At 45.5% G+C, this 26,318-nt stretch overlaps 1 protein-coding gene across 3 annotated transcripts in view; it reads left to right on the top strand.

The window, feature by feature from the left end:
- Positions 1–3,263: 3,263 nt before the first annotated feature.
- The window catches only part of TSPAN18 (tetraspanin 18), a 127,938-nt gene continuing 104,883 nt past the window's right edge, over positions 3,264–26,318 (top strand). For 2 of the 3 annotated variants that reach the window (XM_075754678.1, XM_075754675.1), the window contains exon 1: positions 3,264–3,414. The gene's annotated coding sequence lies outside the window, so the exon portion shown is untranslated. Of the gene's footprint in view, positions 3,415–5,474; positions 5,494–26,318 lie in introns of those variants that run through there. The other variant, XM_075754677.1, reaches the window with a different exon arrangement.

The raw sequence follows: 26,318 nt of genomic DNA, 5'->3' as shown, positions 1-26,318 counted from the left end.
CGTGGTTATCTGGAAATAGACTGGTACTCAGGTTCCAGCATGCAGATGCCAGAGAGTTTCCTTCTGCCCATCTGCCTAGGCAAGGAGCTGGGCTGTGTGTCAGTCCAGCTCTGGGAACCACAGCCAAGCTGGATCATGGTTGGATTCCTGCTTTATCTGACTTCACAGCAAATTGGGAAAGACGTTGGTAGAACTATTGAGAGAAAATAATAGGAAAAGAAAGGGAGCAGTTTGAAGGCAAAGGAAGTGGGAGGAAAGGTGGGGAGGCCAGGGAAGGAAGCAACAGGGAAACTGTGAAGTTGAGAACTCAGATGTGAAGCCCAGACAGGAAAGGGTTCATAAGTATTGGGTTAGCTGTATGGAGTGAAATTCAATTCTCCCAAAGTCCATACAGTTACACCAGTGAGGAACCAGCCCCGATTTGTTCATGGCTTCCCAACATTGCAGTTCCTGCTTCTGAAAACTCAAGCCTATCATCAGAAGTGTAACAGAGAGACTGTTTGGATTACGGTACATAGGATGTAATATTCAAGGGCCAGACCCTTCCAATAGGAGGGCTGCAGCTCTAGGCACTTCTGAAACAGGAGAAAGTGGCTTTAGTGTTTTGGGCTAAACCATGGAACTATTTCCCTGTTCTGATTTCACTTCAGTGATGTATTTATCAGAAAACAAGTAAAACAGCCCTCTCACAAGTTTATCTATGGTAAAACTGGTTTTATGGAAGATCGCTATTATGCTTTAAGTTCACAGAGGATATACTATATCCTTTACACATAACAAAGAATGTAAACCCCAGCTTTAAATGCAAAACTCAATTCAGTGCTGGCTGGGATTCACAAAGGAGTTCCTTCATGACAGTGAAAGCACTATAAACTTGGGAAGCTCATTTTCAATAGTGGCCCCTTAAATTGCACAGTTGAGCATGTAAGAGCACTATTGTGTCTATGCGAGCATGTGGAAGATTTGAAAGCTGGGGTCACATATAGTTGACTTTTGTTCATTTACAAAACAGTTTCACAGAATCAGGATGGAAAACAGAAAACACATACAAGTCTTAGGATACATTGCCCTACACTTTTTTGCAAAATATCAGAATAATGATGTCACTGCAGGGAGGGGGGGAGGGGCAGTTGTTGGAAAAATACCAAGAGTGTCCCGGATGAGAAAGGGATCTTGTCTATAGAATTTGGAGCTCTTTAAAACTGTGGTGTTTTGGGCAGGACTGAGCCCACTCAGCTTCCTAGAAACCCTCTGCATGAGGTCGGTGCATTAGGCCGCAAAATAGAGGTAGGAGTTGGGCACACACATTTTCATGGTTTATTCACCAGGTACACAGCAAAATTGCCTGGCGTATGGGGTCCTGAAATGGTCCTGTGACAGTGCAGGGGTAAATGTGTGAGATTGTTACGGGGGGGTGCAGAGGGAGGACCAACAGAGCCCAGTTTGACAGGTCTGCAGAGCACAAATGTAATCTCTGCCTGAAAGAACCATGATATGCTGCTCAAGGGGTATGACAAGCCAGCCTCCTGGAAAATAGCACTCTGAGTCTTTTGCAAAGGAATCAAATAAGGAACAAGGCTATTACTTCGTGTCAAACTGTGTCTAATAAAGAAATGGAAATCCCCTACTCTGCCACAAAGACCAAGGAGAGGTAGGATCATGCTGTGACACAAATAAATGAATAGTGAAACAGAAATGGAAAAACATGGGCCCAAACATTACAAGAGAATGTCAGACCTTGAAATGATTGCCTGTCTTAAGCAATAGACTATAACAAAACATACATTACAAATATGGTCTGGTTGTGTAATCTAGTTTTGCTATTACACAGAAATGGATTTGGGACCATAACTGTTAATTTCTATGTGTATCTCCCTATTTTTATATCACATTAGGAAAAAAAGAAAGCCAATGCCAACAACTATCTGCACCTGGGGAGCCTTGTAACTGTTCATTACCAGATAGATGAGACATTAGCAGAGATATTTATACAGAGACACTGGTGCATCTTTTTTCCTTTGCACTGCACTGTTAGACATTCATGTTGTCTCTTGTTCTAATAAGCTTTGAGGGTCCAGATCCACATCCCTCATCGTGTAGAGCATCATGGACACATCACCACAAGGACCCATCTGCATTGGACCACTGGCAGGATCTGGCCCTTGCAGGACAGCAAATTCTTTAGTGCTATCTCTGTTGTTATATGTGAGCACAATGCCCAATTTACTGACACCCTTGTTCCTGATTGATTGTTACTGAGTAACAGTGTTACTTCTGCACAGTATTTCCTCCCTCAATTTCTTTCCCTCCAACCCAGCAAGGACCGTTGTGAGCATCAGGACCAGTGGAGTGTGATTTCCCCAGGGGATAGTTGAGTTGACCCCCCTCTGTGCTTCCCTGGTGTCCATTGGATGCTGTTGGACTTGGGATACAGTCGTCCTATGAGCAGTAAATGAGGTGACCTCTTCTACACAGTTACCTATTTTTCTGAAATTTGTAGTTGTCAAACTTAATTGAAGTTGTTTAACTGGCTCAGAAGTTATTGGCACGCTCACCGAGCACAACTGCACAAGCCATGTTTCCTTAGGGAAGCAGGGTTAGGAGGGTTGGCTTTTCCCGTGTCACAAACACGGGGTCTTCATTTGGTTTGGTATGCATTTTTGAAAGGCTTTCCAATCCCGCAGTGTCATTCTTTGTTTGAAGTTTCTCTGACAGATCTCCGAATGCATTTAGGCAGCTCTCACTAAGATACCGGCCAACAAGTGGCCTCCCACCTTCCCGGTCTCTATCTTTTGCATCCCGGGGATCGCCCCCGGCGCATCAGAAGCCCATCAGGCGTTACGGGGCGCTCCCTGGAGACGAGGATTAGTCAGCCCGCCTTCCTCCGGTGCCTCCTGCGAGCTCAGGACTCATTCCCCGGCCGTGGGGGGGTCCCAGGCTGGCTGCCCCTGGGCCACCCTCCCCGGGCTGCCGCTCCCGCACCCCCAAACGGCCGAGCCGCCGCCGAGGCACGTTACGCGAGGGACGAGCGCCCAAACTGCCTTCGGCGACTCCCGCCGAGGGCACCCGGGAAGTTTTCTGGCGAGGGACGGGGCAGAGGAGAGGGGCAGGCGGCGGGCGGGGGGACACAGGGGTGATGGAGCACGGGCAGAGGCACGCCCAGCCGCCGGGGCCGGGCCGAGGCAGGCGGGAGGACGGGCGGAGTTGCGCCGGGCCGGGCCGCGCCGGGCCGGGCGGGGGCGGAGAAGGGGGCACGGCCGGGAGGTGGAGCCGGCTGCGCTGGCGGCTCTGGCGTTCCGCGGCTGCCGGGCACGGGGAGCGCACGGCAGTGGGAGCCCAGCGCCGCCGGGAGCCGCCCGCTCGGTCTGTCCCCGGGGAGCAGCCGCCGCGGGAGCCTGCTGCAGTCGCCGGCAGGTAACGGGTCGGGGTTCGCTTCTCGGCGCTTCGGTTGTGCGCGGCAACCTTTCCTCAGCCAGCCCTGCCGAGGGTCCCGTCCCCCTGCCAGGGGTGCCGGCTCCGGCGTGGCGCCACACCGCCCTGCCGCTGCCCTGGGACGCCGGCTGGGGGCACCCACGGGAGGGGCCTCGCCTCCCCCCTGCCGCCGCGTTGTTGCCCCGGGGGGAGTGCGGGAGCGCCGTGGCTCCCCGGGGTGCTGGGCGTGCGAGTTTCTCGGGGCTGAAATACCATCCTGCCTGACAGTACCGCCGGCAAGGGAGCTGGCGGGGAGGCTCCCCGGGGCCCGACCCCGGAGAGGTGTTACCAGCGGGGCGAGTTCAGCTGGCTCGGGCTGCCGGGGAGCCTCTCGTGGTCGATACCCAGGAGCGTCTCGGGAGCCTCAGGGCCTGCCCTCCGTATTTCTGTATCTCATTGCCCCCCGCCCCGCGGGAGCCCTCCTACTGTGAAGGCAGGCGGCGGCTCCGCTGGGTGACCGGAGGCTGTGCCTGGGGCGCTCTGCCGCGCGTTTGTAGCGTTTTGGGGTGCGCCACCACCCCTGAAGTTTGGATGGGGAAGGTGGGAGAGTTACCCGTGTTTCTGACTTCGGTCCGGTCCGGTAGGAATTTTCTCTTTCACGCTTAGCTGATCGGCAAACTGCAATCCCGCCGCTCTGGGTCAGTCCCTGGTTTCTAATAGAGATTTATAGCTGTACCAGCATGTTCGTGAGGCACCACCCCACTGAGATGGGTGAGGTTTATAAACTGTACAGCTGGGCACTTAAAGTTTTATCATAACTTTTGTATTTAAATGTTGTAGTGAGAGAGTAGACGTTTTCAGATGCATTGCACTTGGGTGGTGTTCTGTGAAGTCTGGTAATTGTAATTTCTTTTTTTGCTAACGCTTCTCAGCAATTAGTAAGCTCAGCCAGATGACTTCTTCTATTACAATAAGGAAAAATTGAACGCAATTAATAGACTGTAGGCACGTATTTCCCTGAATAGCCAGTGGCTACCAAAGCTACTTGGGCAGAAGTGTGCTGGTGATGGCTGTGTTCCCGCTGGGTACATGCTAATTGTGAGCACGGGCTCGCCCTGGGTTTTTACTGGTGGGTAAAAAGTGTGTGGAGTTATTAAAGAGTTGTCTTAATTCAACAGGATGCGTCCAAGTGTTTGATGGATTCTACCAGTAAAAAACTTATTTTGGTATTTAGTGCTTTTGTAAGGAGCAGCAGTTGTTCTGTCTCAAAAGTATACAAACTGAGAGCAAACGGTAGGGATGTCATTGGGAGAACTAGGTGCGTTCTTTATCTTTTTCATAATTTGGGGGGAATCTTTCAAATTCGACTGTGTAGCATAATGTACAGATGCACTTCTTTATCATCTGCTTTCACTGAAGTATTTGTATAGTATGTTAAAATTATTCAAATGTTTGACCCTCCCTGGAAGGCAGTGAATGTTTCTGTATTTGTTGTGGCCGAGGTACAGCTTTTGTTGGCGTAAGCTAAAATACCATGCAATGCAGTTGCCATGAATTTAAGCGTAGCAGGGTGAGAAGAAGAAAGGAAGAGCTTTAACTTTTCTGAGATATTGCAGACTGCCAGCAAAATCAAGATCAAATTTCTACCGATTGTCGCACCCTTTCTGCCAAGCAGACCCATCCTGCACGCTGCTCAGCTACCCAAGTTGCTGTGTGTTGAAACCCCTGAGAGATGCGGGTGAACGGGTAGTTGTTACTCCTTGGGAAAGGGACGGATGGGGGGCGAACCATCAGCCCGCAGCCCAGAGGGGAACGGGAACGGGGGGGGAGCCGGGCTGGGGGGGCGATGCGCTGGGGCGCGGTGCCCTGGGCAAGCCGCGACCCCCCGTGCCGTGGCCAGGGCCGGCTCCGAGGGAGGAGGGCTCGGGTGGGTGATGCTGGCAGTTTCCACGAGAGGGCTTTCGTGCTGTGCCGTGTCGGCGCGGCTCTTCCAGCCCAGCCTTTGTAGTGCCGGCGGCCCCTCCGCTTGCCGGGTAGGTATGGAGGAGCGAAATGAACTTGGGGGTGGCTTTCCCTCCTAGGGTAAGTATTTCAGATTTCCTTTGTAAATTATGGGGAAATCCCTTTATTCCCTCTGGGGTGTGAGGGTAAAGCATCCTGGGAAGAACACCAGTCTTCCGTTTCCAGGCTTGCTTAAAACTTAGAACGGATCCCAGGAACTTAATTTCCCCACAGTGGAAACCGAGAAGAGGCTGAGTGTGTTTTTCACAGGAGAGGAGCGGGGTCTGAGTGTTTGCATCCTCGCCTCAGCTGATGGCAGTGAATGACTGTATCCTGGCGTGATCTCATTTTTGGCTGCTTTAACATGTATTATACTTCTCGAGGTGGGGCTGGGCGAAAGGGAAACGGGAATCATTGTGTGCGTATGAAAATGCTGAGCTATCCTTAAGTCCTTTGCCAAGTTGCCTGTGTGTTGTTTAATCCAAACAATTTCATACATGCAGCATTGCAGGTCTCTCTTAAAAGGCAGAAACTGTATCTGTAACCAGGAATAATACTGCAGTTCATAAAACACGAGTAACATCTGTTACTGTGACTTCAATTTGTTTCTCTCGTCTTGGAATAACCACGTTGACAGCTCAGACAGTCAGGTTTGATGTCCTGTGCTAAACCTTTGGTCCTGCGTCCCGTGGCTAATTGTGACTCACAGAATCAATAAACCAAGCTCTCGTTCCGCTGCAGCAGCTCGATGGGGGAGCGGGAATGGCTTCAAACCACCTCACTGCGTGGAGCTAGCCCCTGACAGCAGATGATGGTGGACAAATTTGGGTTTCTGTAAAACTGGGTCTATCATGTGCACTTGCTGCTTTCAGCACGGCAGAGCTGGCTGGGATCTTGGCGTTATTTCAGCATCAGGGCTGAGCAAGTGAGAGAGAGGGTCTGCACTGCTGTGAGGTAGTGTTTTCCCTCCTAGCACTCTTATCTTGCCTTAATCTATGCCAGGTTGAATACTGTAGGCAGTTGAAGTAGAGCCATCTCATGCTTTGATGTGTGTTTATTGGCTCTAGCGTCTCATTCTCGTCTTTTTTTTTTTTTTTTTCTTTTTAAGTTAGCTCACTCTCTTCCCACCCCACCTCAACCAAACAAAAAGAACTAGAGCAGAGGAGGCAAAAAGTGAATCAAGTGACTTTGTATTTTTGTGAATGGGTTTTCTTGCTTTGCCCTTGCCTTCCTTGCTGCCTTCTGTAAGATCCCTTCATAATTAAAATATTATGACTATCCTTATGGTAGCCCTTCACTTATGGCAAGAATCCTAATTTGACATCAATGCAAAAATACTAGTTTCTGGCATAAGGGCAGATGACATTTCATCAGCTAGTACATGCCCATTTTTTTTTTAAACCACAGTGCTAAGACCATATGGGCAGATAATGAGTTTAAGCTGATAAACAGCTTACAGATTTGCCCAAATAAAGGACTTTCTTCCTAGAAGACACGTTTTCCTTTAAAATAAATAATGCAGTTCCTGTGTTTTTATTTAATTATCTCGAGTCCTGTGTGTTCTCACCAGGCTGCGGGAAAACAGACACAACTGCTCTGGGAACAGAAGCTACTGGATTTATGGGGCCATGGGTCTTAAATGAGGAAGGACTTGAAAAGAGAAGTTCAGATGCTACAAAACTGAGGCTTAAGGTATCTAAGCAGATGGTGGTCGAAGTTTGGATTTGGAGAGTTTTGTGATGTAGTGCGTAGTCTTGACATCTTAAAGATGAGTCATTGCATGAGGTGGTAGCAGGTCCAAGGTCTTCTTGGTAGCTATAATTAAAACAGATGAATATCTATACACTTTGCTAATCCTGTGAGGCTGCAGAAGCAGTCCTCGTTTGGGGGTATTGTTGCAAAATAATCCCTACTTTTGCTTTTTCAAGAGTTTTTCACTAATGTTAGTAAGATGTCTTGTTTGTTTAACTTAAAGTGACTTATCAATAAAATGTGACAGAAAGATTTTGGATCCATTTTTCTTGATTTTTTTTTTTTTTTGAGGGAAAAAAAGCAATTAGTACAGTGAGGGTTGGAAAGTAACTTGCTTTGGGAAGTGATGGTCTTTAGTTTTCACTTTAAAATAGTGACTCAAAACCAAGTAATGTATTTGCATGAGAGGGCAAAGCCTGTGTATTTCTCCCCCCAAGATGCATAGGAATGAGTTGTTTGGCATCTGAAATTGCTCATTCCTTAGGACTTCTCTTTTTTTATTTTTTTTTCTTGCAAATGATTGCTAATCTTAATTGGAAGTAGCAAATGAAGGAAAAGAAAGGTTGTACAGAAAAATAAGTCCAGACAACTTCATTCTTTCTCATGATGCTTATTCCTTCTAAAACTTGCTTAAATATTTTGTGTTGTCTGTTCCCTCCCTTGCCACCGCTTCTCAGCACTGGGAAGACTGTTGGATTTTAATTGTATTTCATATGAGGATATGTTCCAGATGTCTAGACCTTTGCTTTCTGATGGCTGCTGCCATCATTTGCCATCTCATTTGTAATTGATATGACAGCCAAGTTGCATTTGGTCCTACCATTGCTCGTGACTGCACAGTTCAGCATTCCTCTTGTGTCTGTTCCTTCCCCTACACCAACATTTCTTATTTTCTTTTCACTGCTCCTTCAGTCTCAATTTTCCAAAATGGTGAATGAGTGATCCTATCCCTTAGTTCCAGAGAATTTGGGTGAATTCAGTGCCACCAAATAGTTGATGGGACTTCCCCCTCCCCAACCTCTTGCCTTGGAGCATTTAGCAGCTGCTTTGCTGTTTATCATTTCTGCATTGCTAAAGATCTGTCATGGGCTAATTTGGTATAAATTGTCTGAGACTGAAAGAAGTGGCTATAGGAAGGCAGTGCATTGATCTTTTTTTGTTAACCACACCAGCTGCTAAACCAGTTTGTCAGCATGTTTGTTTATTTATTATATTTATTTATTTTTGCACAGATAAGATTTAAAGAAACAAACGATAAAGATGTTTTACTCTTACAAATTGCTCCCAAAGGAGATTTCCTTCTGTACCTCTGCCGCCTTCTGCTCTCTAGCAATGGCCTTGAAGGATTTCCATTTTCCCAAAGTTTAGAAGCAGCAGTGTGTACTCTTCCAGGGCAGTGGAGCTGTGCTGGCAGTGCTGTCCTTCGTTGGTCTTCCTCAGAGCTAGAGCCAGAAAGGCTTAGTATCCTGGTGAGTTGTATATGTGTGGGGTTTTGGGATCTGAATTGTCTCTGCAGGTGTCTTGATACAGGAAGCTTTGGATGACCACGTGCCTAAAGTGAATGCTTCATGGTTGGTGGACTAATATGCAGTGGATTATGTGACAATTGAGAGGAGTCATGTGGTGTCAATTTACCCTCCCCAAATTCACAGAATGGCAGGGGTTGGAAGGGACCTCTGGAGATCATCTAGTCCAACCCCCCCTGCTAAAGCAGGATCACCTAGAGCAGGTTGCACAGGATGGTGTCCAGGCGGGTTTTGAATATCTCCAGAGAAGGAGACTCCACAGCCTCTCTGGGCAGCCTGTTCCAGTGCTTGGTCACCCTCACATATTCAGACAGAACTTCCCGTGTCCCAGTTTGTGCCCGTTGCCCCTTGTCCTGTCACTGGCCACCACTGAAAAGTCTGGCCCCATTTTCTAGACATCCACCCTTTAGATATTTATAAGCGTTGATGAGATCCCCTCTCAGTCTTCCCTTCTCCAGGCTAAACAGACCCAGCTCTCTCACCCTCTCCTCATACGAGAGATGCTCCAGTACCCTATTCATCCTCATAGCCCTCCTCTGGACTGTCTCCAGTAGTTCCCTGTCTTTCTTGAACTGGGGAGCCCAGAACTGGACACAGAACTCCAGATGTGGCCTCACCAGGACAAAGTAGAGGGGGAAGATAACCTCCCTCGACCTGCTGGCCATGCTCTTCTTCATGCACTCCAGGATAGATACCATTGGCCTTCTTGGCCACAAGGGCACATTGCTGGCTCATGGAGAGCGTGTTGTCCACCAATTCAGTTAAAACCAAAACCAGTATCTTGTCATTGTCCTTAGAGATGATGGATGCGTAGTTTTGAGTATCACAGGTTTTTAGTACAGGTCTTGTTTCTGCACAGGATCCCTCCTGTCTGTGTAATCCCTCCAACAAGGATTCCAATGATTGGTAAGTCTCTGGAGGTTCTTGTCCTTTGGGGCTTTTTTGAGCCATCGGGATGTTCCCTTTGCTATATATTTACTAAATGAGCCTGGTCTAAAATGGAAGTTTCTAGCTACTTGAGACATAAATTGAAAGGTCACTGTAGAAGAGTCAATTCTTAAACCCAAATGAAGTTCAGATTTTTTTTAGACCAGTGTATTACTTCAGGAAGAAACAGAGGATGCGCGTGATGAAACAAACAGTGCTGAAACTGAATCTTGTCAGATATTACTTGATTCTGTGATTATTAAAGAGCTGCATGATTTTGTGAATTAGGGCTTAGGTCTCAGTTTGCTCAGCTGTTGATTGACTGTGTTTAGCTCATCTCTATTCCTGTTCTTCTGTCTCCTTCATTTAGTTGGCGCATAGTCATGTTAGAAGAGGGCTTTCTTGGAGTGTCTGTGTGGTGCCTAGCGTGATCTGTAGTGTGCCCTAGTTAGTCTTCTGGAAGCAGTATAACCAGCGTCCTCTTTACTCGTGATGTCTGTGATATTAGTGTCAGGACAAAATCTTTCAGCGGTTGTTGATCCTGAGGAAGTGGAACTGAATCAAGCTGCTAATGTGAAAAGTCATGTAGTACAGAAATGATAATAGCTCTTCTATTCTTTCAGACTTCTCACTTGAGTCATAAACAGCTTTAAATACATTTTATGCCATCCCAGATGTCTGGAAAGCCAACAAGACAGATGAGCGGAGTGGCGTATGGGACCATATGGTGACTTGCTGACTGTGGGTCAGTGGCACAGCCTGGCAGGGGCTCAGGAGCTTAGAGTCCTTGGCTGCAGCTTGGGGTGTATATATTGTGCATGATTACAGTACTGACTGTTTCTGCAGCTCTGTGCTTCTCATAAGGCTCAGCACTGAAATTGTAATGCTAGCAGCTTTTTTTCATGGCCCAATGCCCAGTTTGAAGAAAGGTGATTTTGGTCATGTTGCTAGACATACGTATTTATGGCCTTGTTTCATCTGTTGAATTTAATCTGTTGGGGTATTTTTAATGTTATTATGGAAACAGTTACTATATTTACTCCTTATGAAAAGCTCAGTGTATGACAGTCTAGGAGGAGGGAGTTTTAGAGTAATAAAGATTGCACTAGATGATGATGTCTACACTTCTGCAGGAAGAATGGTCTAAATGAACTGACTGGCAGTTTGCCTGTTCTTGAGACATGGACCTCACAGGGCACTGAACTGGAACACGCTATGCTGGGAAAGCAACAACAGGGTTTGTTCTTGGCTCGCTTGATGGCACATCTCATTTTCTTGGGGAGCGAAAAGAACCAGATCTTCTTGTACGGAGAGAGCTTATGCTATACTGGGCTGGTTTCTCAGACCCGCTGAGAACCTGTTTCTCATGGAGGTCTCTGGGACCTGTGTGCCTTTCAGGTGGACTTCTCAAAACCTGCTGCCAGGGTAGATGAGATGGTGGTATGGAAATGCAGTGTATTTTGGAATGCGAGTCGCAGTCACTGTTGTTGATGTACTTATTTCTGTAATCATTTGAAAACAGTATTCTTTTTGATGTCAGTCTTAGCTGATAGTAATTGGTGAGATTTAATAATGATAATAGTGTGGTGGATCCACAATGGACATGCATGAGAAATAATTGAGAATAAAGGATTGAATGTCTCACAATGTTCTTAAGAGTTTGGATGTGATGTATTTTTGAACTGCTGACTGCCCTTTGTTCCTGTTAATGTCAGAGGGGATTCTGAGCTGCTTAGAATGAGGCGCTTGCTTATTTTGTGTTGATCAACAAAGCTTTGGCTTCCAATAGGAATATGGCTGAAGCACAGACACATAACAGAGATCTTCTAGAGTTGCACCAAGTCTTTTTTTTTTTTTTTTTTTTTTTTTTTTTCCAGAATAAGGTACAGGAAAAGCTGAGAGCTAGTTCTGGAAATACTTGAGGCACAAGGCTGGAAGCACCAATAGATCTCTTTGACCTATGTTTTACTTTGGCAGCCTGAGAATTGACAGTATAATATCTTGCTGATGTGATGAATGACTCTGGGTTTGCCGTCTTGAAAAAAGACTTACCAAACTGATAAGGATTTCATCTTATAGCGATGCTTTGCCAATTAAAAACGGATTCTCTTCTTTTAAATGTTAAAGGAAGTATCAGTCATGAAAAACAGTCTGATGAGATTAAGAAAGAATAGGGCTTTCCAGAGACTGGGATTAAGAAGGGTTTTTGTTTAGTTTCGTGTCTTTTTTTTTCTTTTTTTTCTCCTCACTGTGCTGAAAGGAGCGGGTTTCATGCTTTGCATTTTGTGTGTTCATATTTTGATACTGCAGTGGGAAGGGCTTGGCAGAAGAAGAATGAGAGTTTAGTTTAAAAACATTAATTTTCTCTGTTAATACTGCTGCAGATAGTTCCAGGTTTCAGATTGTAGTATATTTCTTGTAGCATTTCTGTAACATGATGCTCTTTGGGAAGAGCTTTGAAGCTCTGCACTAGCCTTGGGGAGCAGAGGGCATCCCAAGTGAGGTGGGACTCTCACTCCCAAGTCCTAGCACTGACTTTACTGCTCAGAACTGAGAGGTGCAAACGCCCGCGTGACTACCGTCAGCCTGCTGTACAGCCTCTTTGGCTCTGGGCAAGTTGCGTTGCTTTTTCTGAGCATCTGTTTCGCCAGCTGTGAAAATGAAGACAGTACCCCCAGCACGTGGGTATGATGAACATTCTTGTTAGCTCATCTCAGTAAAATGCATTGGAACTGTGAAGCGTCATCGGTTGTTGTTTGAAAGTGTGAAGGTTTAAAATGGTGTAAGCCACAAGCCTGCATCTTTGTTAGGGAAGAGAAGTAATAACTGGGGGTCCCTCTGAGGAAACAAGGGCAAAGGGTGTGTGGGAAAGAAGAGGAATTTGTCTAAAAAGGAGAACGTGAGTGAGAAATATGCCTCATTCTAACCTTTTACACAACGCCTAGATGGATTTACTGGGAGCTTTGTAAAGCATCTGTCCAGGGCTGGATTCTGCCCTCATACCACAGGGTGATGCAGTTGCATTTCCTTTTGTTGTTTTTCCAGTTCCCCCCTCCACACACTTGCTTTTTATGATCAAAGCTCCATTCTTTAAAGATATGCCAATGCCTTGTAATAATGCTCAGAAGATCCCCTATGGGGAACAGCTCTGATTAGATACTGAGGAATTCTTTAATTCTCTTCATACTTCTTACTATTAGGAACATGTGTGGCTTTTTTTCCCTTGCTGTTACTACCTCTTCTTTGGGTCCCCTCCTCCTCAGACACCGCTCATTCTTTATGCCCTCCCGTTGTCTTGTCTCACATAAACTCGGTTCCTTGGTTCTTGCATTCGGTTCATTCTTTTATCTTCTACAACACTCAATGCATGCTTAAAAGTAATAAATATTAATAGTAGGGCTCTTTGAACCAGCAGGGTCTTTGCTGCTTAAGCTCACCTTTTCCTGCTGCTTATCCCCTATTAAAAGTTGCTATAATCTGCAGATTGTAGCTGTAATAACTTTTGCAGCAGTGGCTCAGTTTGTGACAAGTGTAAGATTATAGCTCCAGGTGGGGAAGTGGCAGCAGGAGCAGAGATCCTCAAAGGCACAAAGATTTTGTTTCGATTGAAATATTCTTAGCAATAAAGCAAAAAATATTTAGTGTGGGAATAGAGCTATTTATCTAAATAGCCCTTCTTACACAGGTTTCCACGGAGTGTCAGTGACCTATATAGGATAATCCTGTATTGCACATAAAATCCTGTGTTTAGAAGGGGAAAAGCATTCTTTCTGGAGAATGTAGTTTAAGACGACTGTACTTTTGGAGATGCTTTCAAGTCAATTCATAGGAAGTGTCTTAAATCAGCAAGACCAACTGTGAGATACATTTGTGATATTACTGTATGTTTTCTTTTAATTCCCTCTGCAGACAGGTTTACCTCTCCTTAGAGCTACAGAAGAAAAAGATGTTGTCTGCCCCAGTGCGTAAAGTTGTCCACATAATGTACAGGCCAGGCTCTAAAGCTTTTACCACACACATACATACATGCACACACTCTTTTGGACACCAGCAGCATTTTTACTGTCTCAAATCACACAGACTAAGGAATGAATAAAGTAAACAGGAATGGAGTATGTGAGGTTTTCCCACCACACCTCCTTTCCTCTGTTTAACAATACAAGCTGCTGGTTTAGGAGAAGAAGAGAGAATCATGAGGTGTCAGGACAAACTTCAGGAAACCTTATTTGTTTCTTCTACACAGTGTTGGCTTGGCCCTACTTAGGGGAAGCAAGCTGTTCCTAAGCAGAACCTCTGTTGGGCGAGTTGCTTCCAGGCTTACGTCTTCAACAGAAACCACACTAGTTACTACTTGAGGCTAGGACTGGCTGGGAGTTTTTCAAGGAAACAATTTGCCTGCAGAAAATGCTGATTTATTGAAACCAGTACTGCTTTGTGGGAAGGGGTTGGTCTCCACTCATTTCTCCTTGGGTGAATTTCTTGCATTTGGGATAGAATTTCTTAGTCAAAACAGAGATGCTGGTTAGGAGCCAAGTGGTTTGGGTTTTTCACCTATGCTGTCACAAATCCAAAACAGGATCCTGAAGCAGGTCCTAACCGCTGTTCTAGAGCACATGGGTTTTTGCATGAAGGGTTCCGAGGTGGATTCCAAACCCTCATCCCTGTATGAAATGAAGAAATATTTTAAGTCTCAAAAAATTTGGTGGCATGAGAAACTAAGTTCCCATCCAGGTGTCCTTGTGTCTCCCTCAGCGCCCTTGCCGTCTTTCCTCACTGGGTCTGCAGGTTTGTATCTCCCCTGGATGTGCTCTTCATGGAGTGGAGAGAAGAATCTCCGGAGACCTTGGCAAAATAATCAGCATGTCAGTCACAGGAGGAAAGTGACTGACCCTGAAGCACTGCCGGTATATTTTGGCAGAGTCAAGGCTATACAAGGCTATATAGCTCCTAAACCCCTGCTTTCTCTGAGGAATATTATTAGAAAAGCACCTTAAGCAGCCAAGGAAAATATAGCTGAACCCTGCTGATATGTTTGTGCCTGGCCATTATTGTTGGGCAGGGTAGGAAAAAATAATGCTTAGGGCAAGAGAGGAGCTCCTTGGAACAGGATGAAACACTGTCCTGCGGGTTTGATTGCAGTGAGCTCAGCAAAGGCAGGGGTAACACATGGTTTGAGTAATAGGCCTCTTTCTTCCAATTTCTTCTCTCCCCCTGTTTTATGGAGAGGAAAGTGGTCCTCTCTTCATCCTTTCTTAATTCCCCTTGGAGAGTGAGGAGACAAGAAGAAGAAAGCCAGGAGGGGATCTCAGATAAGCTAGGTGCGTGCTTAGCTAGGGCATTTGTTCTCTGTGGTTGCTCTCTGCATCGTCAAAGATCCTGGACCTGGTTATTCCAGCACCCCTCAGCCACCGAATCCTGATGCACTGTGTGCTGCTTGGCTGCCAAGGGGAGCTTTCAGGGGCTTCCTCTGTTGTAAAAATCGAGATTGTGAAATTGAGGTGCACACTCCAGTTCTGATCATGTGAGAATGCTGCTCTGCCTTTACTTTGTATTTTGTTCCTCCTGCTTTAAAAAAAGGTGGGGGGGAAGCTGGAGGTTGAAGCTTCCTTATTGCATAGGCAAAGACAAAACACTCCTCTTAAAGGCAAAACATTCCGGGCTCTTGCTGTGTATTTGAGGTTTAAATAACGGGAGTTTCCTGTTTCCAAGAAGCCAAGTGCGTACTCAGATGGTCTCTGCTAACCTGTTTTAAGAAGACTTTTGTTCATCTTGTGGTGGATGAGGAGTCTGAGCTTGCCTTTTTGGTTTCACCCCTCCTTCTCCTTCAAGTTAAAGTAGGAGGCATGAGGTGTGTTTATAGCACACAGAAACATGGGGCAGCAGAAGGCCTGAGCTAGTGGAAACCAGAGCCAGGATCTCCATACAGCTCTGATGGGTGCAGCACAGAGGAATCCACAACATACAGACAACTCTGGAAATCATGCAATGTCAAAGTACTCCTGGATGTGAGCTCCAGTGTGTGTGCCCACCAGGCAAAGATGCAGACCCCAGATATGGAGTGTTTGAAAGAACAAATGAAAACAGCCTAAGCCTTGCTTTTATGGTTTTTTTGGTAATAAAAAGGCAATACTTGTTTTCAAATCTGGGATATTCTTTTAATATGTTTTCACACAAAAAAAATGATCTAAGAAAAGAAAATATTTCTCTTAAATTAATCAAGTCTAAGTCTTCTATCTTTGGTTGAAATATCAGCAGTTTTCTGCCTCTCGCTTCTTCTGGTTACAGTCGTTAAAGGAACCTCTAAGAGGCTGATTGCTAAGGTTCCTTAGATCTCCAGAAGGATGAAGGTAAGCTGCTGCTTTTCTTCAGAGGCTTAAACTGTGCTGTTAATGATAGCTGGCATTTGGGAATTACATGAGACCTTTTTAAGGACTAGACTGTTTGCCCACAAAAGTCAATTTGTGTCTTCTAATCAGTGAATGACCAAACTTCTTTGCGTCCATTTCATGTCCATATTCTGCACGTTTGTTAAGTATATTTAAATTATTGAGAAAAGCAAGCTACTGATATAAGACTTCACTCTTCTTCTGCATCAGGGATGGAGAATGGAAAAAACTCAGGTTATTGTGAAAATAGTTCAGTAAGTTGAGAATTTAGATGTATGATTGAGCTGCACTGCAAATTCATCCTGTTGAAAAAAGGACAGACTCTAGGATAATGATGTGGAGGGTTTGCCAGAACCCAGATCAGGGCTGCGTGCCCCAGCTCTTCCCTGAGACTGACTTGCAAAATCCTTTCTGTGGCTAGAGCTGTATTCCTGTGGGCTTCAGTATGTGGTCTAGGACTGGTCATTTAAAGCTGAAGGAGCCCAAAAGAAGGCATGTAGTGCATCTATTTCCCTAGCATCCTACAAGATTACACCTGTAGACTGTCCTTTAACATGAAGCTGCTATCTTCAGCTGTAATCTTTGATTCTTTATGAAGTGCAACAGTATGGAGTGGGACCAAACATTGATTTTTAAATGGAATATGATTAAATGTAAGAGTGCCTGAGTCTGTCTTGCAACTTTGTAGGTAACAAGATTTGTCACTTTCTTCCCCTTTCCCGTTCTGCTGCCCCTGAGCTTTTTTCCTCGTGATGAATGCTGCCTAGTAAAGCAAGGATTTGTCCAGATCATAAAATCATAGAATGGTTTGGGCTGGAAGGGACCTCAAAGATCACCTAGTTCCAATCCCCCTGCTATGGGCAGGGACACCCTCCACTAGACCACGTTGCCCAAAGCCCCATCCAACCTGGCCTTAAACACTTCCAGGGATGGGGCCTCCACAACCTCTCTGGGCAACCTGTTCCAGTGTCTCACCACCCTCACAGTAAAGAATTTCTTTCTAACATCTCATCTAAATCGACCTTCCTTCAGCTTAAACCCATTACCCCTTGTCCTGTCACTACACTCCCTGATAAACAGTCCCTCACCATCTTTCCTGTAGGCCCCCTTCGGGTACTGGTAAGCCTCAATTAGATCTCCCCCGAGCCTTCTTTTCTCCAGGCTGAACAACCCCAACTCTCTCAGCCTGTCCTCACAGGAGAGGTGCTCCATCCCTCTGACCAGCTTCGTGGCCCTCCTCTGGACTCTCTCCAACAGCTCCATGTCTCTCCTGTACTGGGGCCCCCAGAGCTGGACGCAGTACTCCAGGTGGGGTCTCACAAGAGTGGAGTAGAGGGGCAGGATCACCTCCCTCGACCTGCTGGTCACACTTCTTTTGACGCAGCCCAGGACACGGTTGGCTTTCTGGGCTGCAAGTGCACACTGCCGGCTCGTGTTGAGCTTCTCATCAATCAATACCCCCAAGTCCTTGTCCTCAGGGCTGCTTTCAATCCATTCCTCACCCAGCCTGTAGTTGTGCTTGGGATTGTGCTGACCCATGTGCAGGACCTTGCACTTGGCCTTGCTGAACTTCATGCGGTTCGCACGGTCCCACCTCTCCAGCCTGTCAAGGTCCCTCTGGATGGCTTCCTTTTCCTCCAGCGTGTTGACCACACCACACAGCTTGGTGTTGTTGTTGGCAAACTTGCTGAGGGTGCACTCGATCCCACTCTCCATGTCACTGACAAAGATGTTGAACAGTGCCGGTCCCAATACTGACCCCTGAGGGATGCCACTCGTCACCGTTCTGCACTTGGACGTTGAGCTGTTGACCACAACTCTTTGAGTGCGACCATCCAGTCAATTCCTTATCCACCGAGTGGTCCATCCATCGAATCCATGTCTCTCCAATTTAGAGACAAGGATGTCATGCGAGACAGTGTCAAATGCCTTGCACAAGTCCAGGTGGATGATGTCAGTTGCCCATCCCTTGTCCACCAACGCTGTAACCCCATCATAGAAGGCTACCAAATTTGTCAGGCATGATTTGCCCTTAGTGAAGCCGTGTTGGCTGTCACCAGTCACCTCCTTATTTTCCATGTGCCTGAGCATAGTCTCCAGGAGGGTCTGCTCCATGATCTTGCCAGGCACAGAAGTGAGACTGACCAGCCTGTAGTTCCCTGGGTCTTCCTTTTTACCCTTCTTAAAAATGGGGGTTATGTTTCTCCTTTGCCAGTGAGTGGGAACTTCGCCGGACTGCCAGGACTTATCAAATATGATGGAGAATGGCCTGGCCACTTCATCCGCCAGTTCCCTCAAGACCCATGGATGCATCTCATCAGGTCCCATGGACTTGTGCACCTTCAGATTCCTTAGATATTTTCGAGCCTGATCTTCTCCTACAGTGGGTAGTTCTGCATTCTCCCAGTCCCTGCCTTTGCCTTCTGTGACCTGGGCAGTGTGGCTCAAGGGTTTGCCAGTGAAGACTGAGGGAAAGAAGTCGTTGAGTACCTCAGCCTTCTCCATATCCTGGGTAACCAGGTTGCCCGTTTCCTTCTGGAGGGGACCCACATTTTCCCTTGTCCTCCTTTTATCACTGACATACCTATAGAAGCTTTCTCTTGTTGTCCTTAACATCCCTGGACAGATTAATTTCTATCAGGGCTTTGGCTTTCCTAACCTGCTCCCTGGCTGCTCAGACAGTTTCTCTGTATTCCTCCCAGGCTATCTGCCCTTGCTTTCACCCTCTGTAGGCTTCCGTTTTTTGTTTGACTTTGCCCAGGAGCTCCTTGTTCATCCATGCAGGCCTCTTGGTGTTTTTGCCTGACTTCCTCTTTGTTGGGATGCATCGCTCCTGAGCTTGGAGGAGTTGACCCTTGAATATTAGCCAGCTGTCTTGGGCCCCTCTTCCCTCCAGGGTTTTGTCCCATGGTATTCTACCAAGCAGATCCCTGAAGAGGCCAAAGTCTGCTCTGCTGAAGGCCAGGGTAGTGAGCTTGCTGTGTGCCCTCCTCGCTGCCCTGAGGATCTTGAACTCCACCATTTCGTGGTCACTGCAGCCAAGGCTGCCCTTGAGCTTCATACATTATTGTTTAGCAAGGAGGTGGTGAAACAGATGCAGTTGTTGAAACTGATAAAGGTAATTTTCTCACCCTTCCAATAACTATAAATGCATTCAAAAGAGGATTCGCATTGCTAGTAGCATTAATTATTGTGTGTATACTCCTAGACATAAATCAGAGATTGACTGGTGGGTAATGGAACAGTGCAGCGTGCCTGAGTGAACAGATTGGGCAGGCATCTGAACTATCCATGTACTAGCCCACCAGAATGAGTCTGTTGCTCAGAATTTTTCTGGCAGATGTAGCCTCTCTATTTTGTGCCACAGTGATTATCTACCACTTGTTTATTGAGTTTCTGTGTGGTCTGCATTATCTGAACATCTCACAGTTGCAAATGGATTGTGTCTTTGTGGTACCTTTTTGAGGCAGAGAAGCCTGTTATACCAATTCCCATTTTACTGATGTAAGTGAAATCGAAATGACTTGCCAAAGGTGTCACAGGAAACTTGTAAAAGACTAGAAAATAAGAAATCTTGCTTTTAAGGAGGAGCCAGAGTCAGTTTTAATTCCTTCATAGCATCTATCCAAATTTTGCTCTTAGAAAAGATATCTTTGGCTAAAAAATGGGGAGGGAATATTTCCTGTATTATAGGACAATTTTTTTTTTTCTCCAGCTAACTAAATGGCTTGCTTTGCTGTTCTCTTGGAGCCAAATATCCTGTGTAGCACAATGATATGTTGTTAAGGCCTTCTTTCTTTTGACTGTGTTAATTGTGCATTTACTAAATTTAGACAGAGCACCTTTTTTTGTGTAAATGAAGCTCTGTTTGTTGGTTGTGTTTTCTTTGGGGGGGGATGAGGGAAGGGTTGGTTGGCTGCTTCTCCTAGAGAAACAAAGATCATTTGAAGTTTTGGAAGGATTGGAGGGGGAGTTGTTATCTCAGTGAAAATAGTCAATATTTTGTGGTTTGGGATATGCATTAGAACGCAAGAGGCTACAGGTCATGGCCCTGGGACCTCAACCTCCTTGTTCCACATTGTACTGCGGTGCACTTGCTGCTACTCTTGCTTTCTTTTGAATGCCAACTCTTGACCTGTATAACAAGCTTTTTCCTTTGAACAGGCTGGCTTTTTCAGACTGTTTATGCCCCCCCCCCCAAAAAAAAAAAAAGTGTTTGCAGAGAGGATCTAATCAGGCCTAATAGTCCGTAACAAGTTAGTGACTCCTTGAGTCCTACCATTTAGTGGTATCTGAGGAGTGATGTGGTCCTGAAGCATTCGCCTATTTTCAGTGCAGCAATCTTAATCAAAGCTGCGAAGTGAGATGGCTGCTTTCTCCGCCCCAAGGCACTCCTGGGTGCTTCCTTGAGAAAGCGATTTGCTTTGGAGTTGTTAAACAGGCACATGCTGTGTTTAAAAAAAAAAAAACAAACCAACAAAAAACCCAAAAAAACTTCCCAGGCACAGGTGTGGAGCTGCTGAGTATTAATGCCAACCGTGCAGTTCAAAATCACAGCATTGTTCTTGAGATTGTAATAGTGTTAAAAAATTCATCCTTGATCTTGAGAGCTCAAGTCCCTGAGCTTGTGTTGAATCAGGGTCAAGGTTTTTCATTTTTTTCGTTCTTCAGAGATGCTGAGTACCTTCCATGGCAGCTGAAATTAGTGGGGGCTGTGTGTGCTCAGCGTTTTGGAAGGAAAACAGTGTGTGCATGTGTTGCAAGCTGCGATGTACAGAAGCCAGGATCTCTAGGGGGCTTGCAGTATTTAAGATGATGCCCCTATAGTTGTTTCTTAATTAAACCCCAGACACTTTACATGGATTCTCTTGAACTTCAGGACTCTGCCTTTCTTGAGCATATTTGAGACCTAGCCTGGCAGCTCCTTGGAGCTTTCTATTAAGGTATTAAGGGGAGGAAAACCAGTTGGTTGCCTCAAGCTGAGGAGGAAATGCTAGACTAGAAGGATTATCTCAGTGCAATGAATTTTAAAGACTTTTTGCTATACATGTGTGGAAAGCTATCAAAATGCTAATGGTTCTGCTGTCTTTTTTAACCCTTTCAACATATGGAGCTGTTGGAGGGGAGGGGAGAACGCAGCTATTCAACTGCAAAAGGACAATCCAGCCAGAAATTGTTTTAAATAGCTTTTTATCTGTTAGCCACAGCTTCTCCCATTGATAAAGAATAATGATGCACGCATCATTTGGACAGACCAATTCTGTATGCTCAGTTGAGCCAATCTGCAGGTGTGGTGTAGGTCAGGTACTCCCTGCAACCAAAATCCTGAGGAGCTGAGGAGCTCCCCCCACCCCCTGAGGGGGGGAAAAAGAAAAAAAAAAAGGGAAGTCGGAACCAGGTTGCTGTGGCTGTATGACTCCTGTGGCCCCTTCCTGGGGTGACTCAGGGAGCAGACTGGAGGATTGGTGCTTCCCTACCTGTTTTTTGGGATACGCACCCTGCTCGCAGTGTCATGGATGCCTCCATTGTGCGAGATCAAGGGAAGATGTGGGCTTCAGGTGACCACGCAGATCAGAGCGTTGTCTGTTTTTGCTACGTGGCAGCTGTGACCTGGGCAGCAAGGCTTGTCTCGTGCTGAGCGGATACTGTCTTTGCAGTAGCTCTGTGCTGCTGTGGCTACCCTGCTGTTGCTGCCCAAGCAGCTGGGCTGGTTACGCCTGCACAGGAGGCAAGCAGGCATCTTCCGCTGGGGATAATGTCTGTATCTGTGAGGAACTCCTGTTCCATTTATTTAGGTTTTTGGCTTAGGTTTTTGACATGTTAGGAATATCTCATTCAACTCTACAGAGATTCTGTTAATGTTCTGCTTTGGAGCCACGTAAATACTTGGATAACTGGTGATATAAATAACTGAAATTGTGAGTGTTATTAAACCCATGAGACTCAGTCATTCCTTTAGCTGTCTCTGAAATATCTTAGAGCAATGGGTCTGTCTGTGCCCATCTTTTCAATCAGGACTAGCCAGGCAATTTCAGCCCCCAGGAGAGCCCAAATCACTGAGCTGCAGGGGTATTTTTGCCATTAGGGTTGTGGCTTTCAGGTTTCAGTGAACTTTCAATGTTTTGTGGGGGTTTGGGTTTTGTTTTTTTTTAGGGCATATTTACTGTTAAATATTAGCTGCCAGCTTATTTCATCTCTTTAAAGCATCAGTGTTTTCCATTTTGCAGCTGAAGAGTATGGTTGTCAACATGTACTACGTGGGGGCAAGAGCAAGGGCAGGCAGTATAAAAAAGGTTGCTGCAGGGATCCGTTCAGGGTTGGTACCAGGAGGACATCAGATGAAGCAAGGTAAAGAGACAGGATAGCAGTGAGAGACTGTGGAATAGGCTTTTCCTTTCTCATTCAGCATGAGTATGAGGAGGTATTGCTTTGCTTGGGGCATCCTAAGCTAGATTGGATAGGGCATGGGGAAAATCAGCTTTAGGGAAACTTTTGACTTGGATTCTTCTAAATGATATGAAGGTATGGCTGGTGCATACTGCACTGAGCATTGGGGTGTTTGTGACATCTAGTATGTGTGCTGACCATGATTTCCTGTGTGGCTTTTAGCAAATTTATTATTTTGAGACTGTGTGTGTATTTATACATTGGGAGAAGGAATAGATAGTCTCCTTCCCTGCCTCTCCCCTTTGTATTTTTCCCAGCATGGACAATTACAATCTGCTTGTCGATCTCATACATACTTAAAGGCTGTTTTCAGTGGGCTCTTCTCTTTCTGATTCTTACATTTCTCAATGGGTAGCTTTAGGTATTGCAAACAATGCCTTTTAATAAGAAATTATTCTCCCTGAAATGTTTGTGATCACTGGAAAAAAAATCTCATTACCTTTTTCTAACTGAGTTACTTGTTTTCGTGCACAAAGTATCTTAAGTATGCTTAATATTGACAATTTAAGGTTGTGTTCATAAATAGATGTCTCTTATTGTATCCATAGTTGTTTTGCAGACAAAAATCTTAAACTGTGCAACTACTTTGCTTTTTGTGTTTGTGTTTTCCATTGTGTGTAAAGAGAATTGAGTCTGAGCTGCATTCTTCCACCACAACCCCTTCTTCGATGCTAGAAGATGAAGGTATTGGCAATGGGAAAAGTAGGATTTATATAAGAATGCATGTACATGACATATCAACCTCACTTCTGTGATTAATTATGCAGTTAATCTCTGCAGATTAAATACTAAACACAAATGCAAAACAAAAGTCCTCTACTATTTCTGAAGAAACATGCCATTTAGAGTTGGGATTTTTGATGAGCCTATGAAGCAGGCTGCTGGGCTGGCCAAAGGGGTAGTAGGATATGCAGGCATGGTCTGCGAAGGGTGTTTATTGGAAGGGGACGGGTCACCCTCTTTGATAGAAAGCAGTGCAGGTGTTTGTTTTACTTAGTAATTCTTGTGCAGAATAGAATAGGAATGTCTGGCTTCCTCCTTTTTTTTTTTAATTTGACTGCATGATTTAAAAGCCCTAATTCTTCTTTCTGTTGACTGAATGAGGAAAGAAGGGGTGCTGAAATGCTGATTGTCAGAAACCACAGTCTAAAACTTGCAAGTTGCTATCCCACAGCTGCTGGCCTCATTTGCATGTACTAGTCTATGTTTCTGAAGTGAGAAGAATTGTAGGAGATCCAGCCCATGACACTAAGCAGGGAAAGTTCCCCATTTGCTCTGACTGGACATATATGTGCTCTCCTATCAAAGAAATAGAGGCTTGGCATATTGGAGTTGTTATGCTCTGAGAGATTTCAATCTAATTATAGCAGTAATTATTTCCACCAAGGAGCTTTGTATTTCCAGATTCCCAAGACTGAAGGCACCTTGCCCCAGGATATGACACCTTCTGGGAAGGGGAAAGTGCTTGGTTCGAATATTGGCTTGAAGTTAGGAAAAAAGGGTATATGAACCAGTCTGCAGTATTCCAGAAGCCAGGCACTCAGTCAAATTACCAGCTGTTGGATGAGCTATGGTTGTTGTCCATGTGTGTGGTCTTAGCCCATGGCAAATGAAAGGTAATGCAATTTAGCTGAACTCTATCATTGCTAAATTAAATTACCTCACATCAGCTGCAGGGGATGAGCATGCACATGGAGAGCTACCACAGCTCAGTTGATGTACAGCCTACTGTAACTCCAGTGTACCGTAACTTTACTGGGGCCTCCACTTGAGTAACCTGGTGACCAAGGAATAGGTAATAACCAGTTGCAAGGAGAAGGAAGATCTAGTTGTGCCTCCGATTAGAGAATATTGTCCCTAAATTTAATAACATATTTAGTTTGGGGAGTTCAGGCTGTTGAGTTTGGTGTTGATGAAAATAGAGAGCAATTATTGTACTTACCGTACCCACTTCAAAAATAAAAAAGTTTGCCTTTTCCAGCAGATGTTGACTCCCTTGCCAGTGGGAAGGTCCTCTTGCCTGTAACAGGCACTGGTGCCAAACACATTTTTGTTCTCTTGGGGATGTGTTTCCTGAGAGGGTCCTTTCATCTGCAGTGAACTCTGTGCTTTAAACAGGAGTCATTACCAGGATTTTTTCAAATATCTGAGAGAACTTTCTTTAAACTGAATTAAAATTGTCCCACTTGACAGCAGACCAAGCAGCAGTGAGTCTGTCCTCATCTTCATTTCCTTTGTCTCTAGGATCAGTACCTTGCCTAGGAATGCCAGGAGGTACGGAATGACCTGCTTTTGCCCATGGACAATTCAGCAAGCCTTGGCAGCCTGGAGTCATGCCTGATTTGGCTGCCACAATGGGGTTTGAAAGGGAATTGGTGTAAAATTATGTTGGAAAGGACATAGGATGGCACTTTGGCTCTCCTGCATTTGCAATAGGAAGAGCTATTAGCTCTTAGCTTTTGTAGTGAGCCTGTGTCAGTGCAACTTGGGGAGACTGAGAATTGCAGGAGGTGCCTTTGCTCTGGTGCGCAGTGGGAAAGCCTCGCCTGGGTCTGATCTGACCCCCAGAGGCTCAGCAGCTGGGGGTGGCAAGGTGGGCCATGCCAGCTTCAGAACCTCTAGGAGGAGAGGGGAACGAGGGTGTGCTCAGAGGAACTGTTTCATATTTTGTCCATATTTTACCTTGGCAGAGCAAACGTGAACATGGTGATGGGCAGTGCTTTCTGCAGTCCCAGTGGTTATCATCTGAGCTATTTGGTACTGGTGATGTGACCTGGCAGCACCGCCTGCAGCATTATGGGGTCAGTGTCATAGATGCTTCTATGTCCTTGTAATTTGGATACGCGTCCTGTTTTCTTCCAAGCCAGGGGTGAAATCTCCTGTTACTGGCTGCTAAAAGCTTTTAGGCTGGAAATTGTCCCATTCCCATAATCTCCCAGAAGTCATTCCAGCTTCGCTCACTCTTTTCCCCAGCTCCAGTCTTTCTCCTTTACTGGGATTTTCTGGAAACCAAGGTCAGAATGTATTTCTTAAACATACATGAGGTTTAGCATCTGTTGTTTGTGACACAGATCGTTGCATATGGCAGAATGCATGTGCAAGTTCATGCACAGCCAGCTTTCACTGCACAATGAAGATGTGGCTAAATGGGAATTAGGATTAATACTGGATTTAGGATTCTCATAGCTGGCTGGTAATAACCTAATCTCCTCAAAGGGTGCAGGCTGGCTGGCAGCATTCAGCTCAAGGCTGTTGTTTGCAAAACCTGAAAGAAATTGAATTTTGATACTAAGAGCTTTAATCAGAGCCTTTCAAGATAGTATATGCCCTTCCCATCCCTATCTCAAATGCAGCCTTTTAATTTCTTTAACGTATGACAGTCATCTAGGCTTCTAGGTCTGATGGGCGTTTGACAGTAATATTTTTCATTTCCTTTTGTAAGAGCTTAGGGATTCTGATTGGTTCTAGAAATGTATAAATTGCATTCTGAAAGTTGATATACAAAAGTCTCTGTATAGGCAGAGTGAGATATGTCCATGTAGGGCGGCAAGTGTTCAGAGTGTTAAATGTCCTTCAGGTAAGGAGGCTCAAGAGGCTACAGAAGTGTGGAGCTTCTTGGTGTGATGTGGTCAGTTCAGTCCAGCCTGGTTTGGTTGTTGCTGTGGTAGAGATGACCGGTGAGAAATGCGTTGGTGAGTCTGTGCAGGTCATAAAATGAATCACTGTTTGACATTGACCCATGTTGGAAGGCATGTTTTAAGATGAATAGTTCTTGCTTCTGCTTTTTACTGTGGCTGCAATGGAATTTTCTGTTCTCTACTGAAAGTTCTCTACTATTCTGGTCTCTACTGAAAGTCAGACATTTAGT

The sequence above is a fragment of the Balearica regulorum genome, chromosome 5 (genome assembly GCF_011004875.1).
Source record: "Balearica regulorum gibbericeps isolate bBalReg1 chromosome 5, bBalReg1.pri, whole genome shotgun sequence".
In the NCBI taxonomy this organism is placed as follows: domain Eukaryota; kingdom Metazoa; phylum Chordata; class Aves; order Gruiformes; family Gruidae; genus Balearica; species Balearica regulorum.
Note: the sequence above shows the minus strand (reverse complement) of the source record. Positions and strands in the feature narration are given on the sequence as shown.